The sequence below is a fragment of the Vipera berus genome (assembly GCF_964194415.1).
Source record: "Vipera berus genome assembly, chromosome: 1".
Taxonomy (NCBI): domain Eukaryota; kingdom Metazoa; phylum Chordata; class Lepidosauria; order Squamata; family Viperidae; genus Vipera; species Vipera berus.
In genome coordinates, this window is record NC_138202.1 from 350,722,135 (window position 1) to 350,728,585 (window position 6,451).

A 6,451-nucleotide genomic window follows, 5' to 3' on the forward strand; every position below is an offset into this window, starting at 1 on the left:
TGCGAACAGCCATAAGTGCAAGTTGGTTGCCAAACACCCAAACATGATCATGTGACTATGGAGGCAGCTGTCGCAACTTCATGGCTAGCTTTGGGAGGACCATCATAACTTCAACAGTTGCTAAGTGACTGGTTGTTAAGTGAGGAGTGTGGATTTTATCCATGGCAATCTGTCCCTAACCTATCCTTTCAAGTCTTCCAATGGTGCACTCATTGCTACCAAAACTCAGTCCACCCACCTTGCTGTTCTTCCACATTTCCCAGCATGAGAGCCTTCTCCAGGGACCTGGGCCTTCACACACTGTGCCTGAAGTAGGATAATTTAAGCCTAGTTATGCATTCCTTGGAGGAGAGCTCTGGGTTAATTGATGATCTGCCGGTTTACCTTGTTCCAATTTGCTTCTCTTTTTTCCCCATGGATTTTTCCCCCCATTTACATCAGGGGTGCCTAACTCCCTCGCCCACCTGCTAGGAACAAGGCCGGGCAAGTGAGCAAAGTCTCATCCACGCATGTGTGGGATCCAAGCAGTGTGCAAAACCATGCTCTCCCCCCTCCCCCCCATCTGTGGGAAAACCTCCAGGGCAACAGGCCCCTGGTGCCCAAAAGGCTGGGAGCCTCTGATTTGTATTTTTTTTATTTGTTTGTTTGTTTTTCCCATTTACATTTATTTTAACTATAAAAGTCAGAAACGCCAATATTCAGATCATAGCCCATCTTTCTTTGTGTGTGTATAAAGCAAAATTAGATACGTTCTTCATAGATTCAAGTACAAACAGTTAACTCTAAGCCCCATCCTTGATCTGGGGCAGAACTTACCAGACGAGCTTCTGAACCCGACAAAGTGGTTATATCCCAAGTTGTGTTTTAAAGCAAACAGGCATCATCTTTGAGCAGCCATGGCATTAACTCTGATCCGCCGGAGGGCAGATTTAGCCATGATTATCCCATCACCACTCCCTTTTAATGTAATTTATCAGCTTCCCTAACCGTGCAAAGCGATCTTTGAAAATGCCAGCGGAACGGAACGTTACTGATGGATAAATGTCAGTAAATATCAGGTGAAGGTTAAACATTCTAGATCTGGCCTGGCATTTATCGAGCTGTGGGTGACATGGAGGTCTAGTCAGGCTGCCCTCTTTTTGACGGCCTTCTTATTGGGGGGGGGGTGGAAATACTGGACAAATTTGAAGGAACCTAGCCAGAAGCAATGGGATAATTCCTCAGATAATAAGGCTCTCCTTAACATGGTGCCATCAGCGATGGTAAGGTTTTCTGCAGCGTGCCAGCTGCTTTGGCTTCTGCGATTGCAGATTTTTGCCTGGCTTGTATTTAGCTATCAGACTGAACAGGAGGAGGAAAGGCAGCAAGCTCCTTCCAAGGTGTTCTTCATGAGGACTAGAAACCTAACAAATCTATTTCAAAGGCAATCGAGTTTCTTAGAGACAACCTTATTTTTTGATGGTTAATATTCTTTAGCTGGATACTAAAGGACTGAATAGTTGTACTTGCTGGGAAAGAGATCTGGAACAGATGAAAATGCAAGAGTATGTTCCTTGATAACTAACCAAACTATTAGGTGAGTGTCCATCAAAAACTGACAGACCGTGCTAAGGGTACTAGTAGTTCATGTGAGATAATCCAGTGGTGTTTTCAAAAGGCAGCTGGAGAGAAGACAAGATTCAGGCTCCACATGCTTTTGTGGCTTCACTAGCCCCGAGGGGCTTCCACTGTTATGTATGGACCCAGTGAGTGAGAGAGTGAATGTGAGATGCTTCTAATATTGGAATAATAATGCTAAATTCATACCTTCTATTCCAAGTGCGGAGAGAATCAGAGAGTTGGAAGGGACCTCGGAGGTCTTCTAGTCCAACTCCCTGCTCAGGCAGGAAACCAAATGCCAAGCGTAGGCGACCTTGGTTCTTTTATGACTCGTGGACTTCAACTCCCAGAATTCCTGAGCCAGCATGGCTCAGCTTGGAAACCTCTCCCTTTCCCCTCAGCATGGCTGGCTCAGGAATTCTGGGAGTTGAAGCCCACAAGTCATAAAGCGGCCTAGGCCTAGGCCAGGGGTAGGCGACCTTGGCTCTTTTATGACTCGTGGACTTCAAGTCCCAGAATTCCTGAACCAGCATGGCTCAGTATGGAAACCTCTCCCTTTCTCCTCAGCATGGCTGGCTCAGGAATTCTGGGAGTTGAAGTCCACGAGTCTTAAAAGAACCAAGGTTGCCTACCCCTGCGGCCTATACCATTCCAGACAAATGGTCGTCCAATCTCTTCCTTTGAAATTCCAGTGTTGGAGCATCCACAACTTCTGGAAGCAAGCTGGTCCACTGATTGTTCCCACTGTCAGGGAATTTCTTTTTAGTTCTAGGTGGCTTCTCTCCTTGATAAAGTTTTCATCCATTGCTTCTTATTTATTTATTTATTTATTGATGGGATTTATATCCCGCCCTATCTCCTGAAGGACTCAGGGCGGCTCACAATAAAACATATAATAAGTGCATAAATCAAGATAAATGAAATTGAGAACATCAGTGCAATAAAAAATTAGAGAATTTAAAAATGAATTAAAAATACTAAATATAAATTAATTAAGATGCCTGTCAGTCTAGGTCAGCTTGGTGGAACAGGTGTGTTTTGAGGCCGCGGCGAAAGGATTGGAGGTTTTGGGCTATCCGAAGCTCAGGGGGAAGCTGATTCCATAGGGTTGGTGCTCCCACAGAGAAGGCCCTCCCCCTGGGGGTCGCCAGCCGACATTGCCTAGCTGACGGTACCCTGAGGAGGCCTTCTCTGTGTGAGCGTACTGGACGATGGGAATTTGTTCCCGGCAGCAGATGGTCCTGCAAGTATCCCGGACCTAAGCCATGTAGGGCTTTAAAGGTAAGTACCAGCACCTTAAATCTCACCCGAAGGGCAACTGGTAGCCAATGCAGCTCCCGCAGGAGGGGTGTAATATGGGAGTATCGGGAAGCTCCCATCACAACCCGCGCAGCTGCATTCTGCACCAGCTGAAGCCTCCGGGTGGTCTTTAAGGGCAGCCCCATGTAGAGAGCATTACAGTAATCAATACGGGAGGTAACGAGTGCGTGGGTGACTGTACGTAGGGCATCTCGGTCCAAAAAGGGGCGTAATTGGTATATAAGACGAATCTGGGCAAATGCCCCCCTAGCCACGGTTCCAATGTGATCTTCAAAACTGAGTCGTGAATCTAGGAGGACGCCCAGATTGCGTGCTTTATCAATGGGAGGTAACATCTCTCCTCCTATAGTCAGAGATGGAACCTCTTGGACTAAACGAGATGACGGTATGTACAGCCACTCAGTCTTGGCCGGGTTGAGTCGAAGCCTGTTTTCTCCCATCCAAATCTGTACCGCTTCCAGACAACGGGACATCACATCGAGGGCATCACTGGGTTGGTTCGGGGTGGAGATGAATAGCTGGGTATCATCAGCATATTGATGATATTTCACCCCGAAGCTACGGATGATCTCTCCCAGCGGCTTCATATAGATGTTGAACAGGAGGGGCGAGAGCACCGAACCCTGAGGCACTCCACAATTAAGAGGCCTAGGGCTTGACCTCTGCCCTCCTGCCAACACCGTCTGCGAACGGTCCGAGAGGTAGGAGGAGAACCAACGCAGAACGGTGCCTCCCACTCCCAGCCCCTCAAGACGACGCAGTAAGATACCATGGTCGATGGTATCAAAAGCCGCTGATAGATCTAATAGGACCAGGACAGAAGAATAACCTCTATCTCGGGCCCGCCAGAGATCATTCACCAGCGCGACCAATGCCGTCTCCGTGCTGTGCCCCGGTCTGAAACCCGATTGGTACGGATCTAGATATTCAGCTTCCTCCAGGTTCAAAGGGAGCTGTCGTGCCACCACGCTCTCAACGACCTTCGCAAGGAAGCGAAGGTTGGAGACAGGACGGAAGTTGTTTAAAACAGCTGGGTCCAGTGCCGGTTTCTTGAGGAGGGGCCTTACCACCGCCTCTTTCAAGGCAGCAGGGAAGTACCCTTCACTCAGTGAGGCATTGATAACTGCTAGGAGCCAGCCTCGTGTAACCTCCCGAGAAGCATAGACTAGCCAGGAGGGACACGGGTCCAACAAACATGTGGCGGCACTTAGTTTCCCCATGATCTTGTCCACTTCATCCGGAGTCACAGGATCGAACTCTTCCCAAATGTACTTGGCCAACTTCATCGTTTTCCTCTCGTTAGATACTGCCCAGTCAGAGTCCAGACCAGCCCGAATCTGAGCAATTTTGTCCACCAGATATTTACTAAATTCCTCAGCCCGTCCATGTAGGGGGTCCTCTCCCGTCTCTTGACTTAAAAGGGAGCGGACCACTCTAAATAGGGCGGCCGGGCGATTATCTGCGGACGCAATGAGGGTGGTGAAGTAGGCGTGCTTTGCCACCCTCATTGCCACAAGATAGGATCTAGAAAAGGATCTTAACTGTGTTCGGTCAGACTCGGACCGACTGGCTCTCCAAATGCTCTCTAGGCCCCTTCTCTGGCGCTTCATCTCCCGCAGGTCCTTGGAGAACCAAGGAGCGAGTCGGGACTTGCGCCGGGTCAGAGGCCGCAAAGGGACAACGCGGTCGAGCGCCTCCGAAGCAGCCTGTTGCCAGGCATTAACTAAGGACTCGACCGGGTTGTGGGAGAGGGAGGTGGGAATCGGTCCAAGCGCCATCTGGAATTTATCTGGGTCCATCAGGCGCCTGGGGCGGAACCACCTGGTCGGTTCCGCTTCCTGACATCGGGGGGTGACGTGACGGAGGCCCAACCGCAGGAGGTAGTGGTCTGTCCATGAAAGGGGTTGTGATGTTGGAGTAACCCCACCCATCCCATTTAGCCACTGCCCAGAGACAAAAATTAGATCCGGCATGTTTCCTCCCTCGTGAGTTGGGTCCTGAGTAATTTGAGTAAGGTCCATGGCCGTCATGGAGGCCATGAACTCTCGGGCCACTTCTGATGCACTGCCCAGGGAAGGTAGATTAAAATCTCCCAGTACCATAAGCTTTGGAAATTCGACCGCCAATCCTGAGATGGCGTCAGGTAGCTTGGGTAGAACCGTTGCTGTGCAGCTTGGAGAGAGGTATACCAGAAGTAGGCCCAACTGACCACCAGGACCCCACCTTAAGAGGAGGGATTCACATCCGTCTATCTGAGGGGCAGTGGCCTCCCGCGGATGGAGGGTCTCTCTGATAACGATCGCCACGCCACCTCCCCTACCCTGAGCTCGAGGTTGATGTAGCACACGGAAACCTGGGGGGGATAAATCAGTCAGAGGGACCCCTCCCTCTGGGCCCAGCCAGGTTTCCGTGATGCATGCCAGGTCTGCGCCTTCCTCCTCGATCAAGTCATGGATGAGGGGAGCTTTATTCACAACAGACCTGGCATTAAAATAGATCAGCCTGAGCTCAGGAGTCAGACCTCCCTCTTCCCCAGGGCAGCAAGCGGGAGCCAGAGGGTCAGAGCGCGCCACAGCAAGAAGATAGCGTGGGCGTGATCTCAGAATACGATATGACCCTCTGCTCCTCCATCTGCTGCCATTCCCAATTACTGTGGGGATCGGTATCCCTGTCCCATCCCCCTGGTTTACAAGACTCTCCATGGCCCTCATATTGCCGCGACCATTGGCCAACTTAGGCTGAGACAGGTCCGGTGGGATCTTCCCCTCGATTTGCTGGGCCTGACCCTCCCCCCTCCCTAACCCTTCAAAAAATTTTAAAAGAAAACCCAAGAGCCTCTTCTTGGCGCCATGCCCTCAGGCGCTTTGGAGAATAGGCTGGCCCCCTCTTCTCTGTGGCAGCCCCTCAAACATTGGAAGACTGCTGTCATGTCATGCTAGATGGACATTTCCCAGCTTGGCTCCCTATTAAGGAGAACCCCTTGGGATGACAGCCCATCCTGTAAAATCAGGCAGTTTTCATGCTGCAAATCCATCACATGAAGCCATGCCATTCAATGGGATCCAGAAGGTGCATCTTCTGAGGCATAGCCCCTGCCCTCTGGACCCAAAAGAGCCCGCAGCCAGCTCTTTTTTTTTACCTTCTTCCAGAGTCATTGGGCTAAAATATGGGAAGGACCCATTGCAGCAAGGGGTGTTTTTTACTATGCCTGTTGTCTCTCTGTTTGATCATCTTTTCCTTTTGTATTAAAAGATGCTTGCTCCTGGGGAGGAAAGCTATGGCAAATCTAGACAGCATACTAAAAAGCAGAGACATCACCCTGTCAACAAAAGTGCGTATAGTCAAGGCTATGGTCTTCCCAGTTGCAATGTATGGCAGTGAAAGCTGGACCATAAGAAAGGCTGAGCGCCAAAGAATTGAAGCCTTTGAACTATGGTGCTGGAGAAGACTCCTGCGAGTCCCTTGGACTGCAAGGCGATCAAACCGGTCAGTCCTAGAGGAGATCAACCCTGACTGCTCTTTAGAAGGCCAG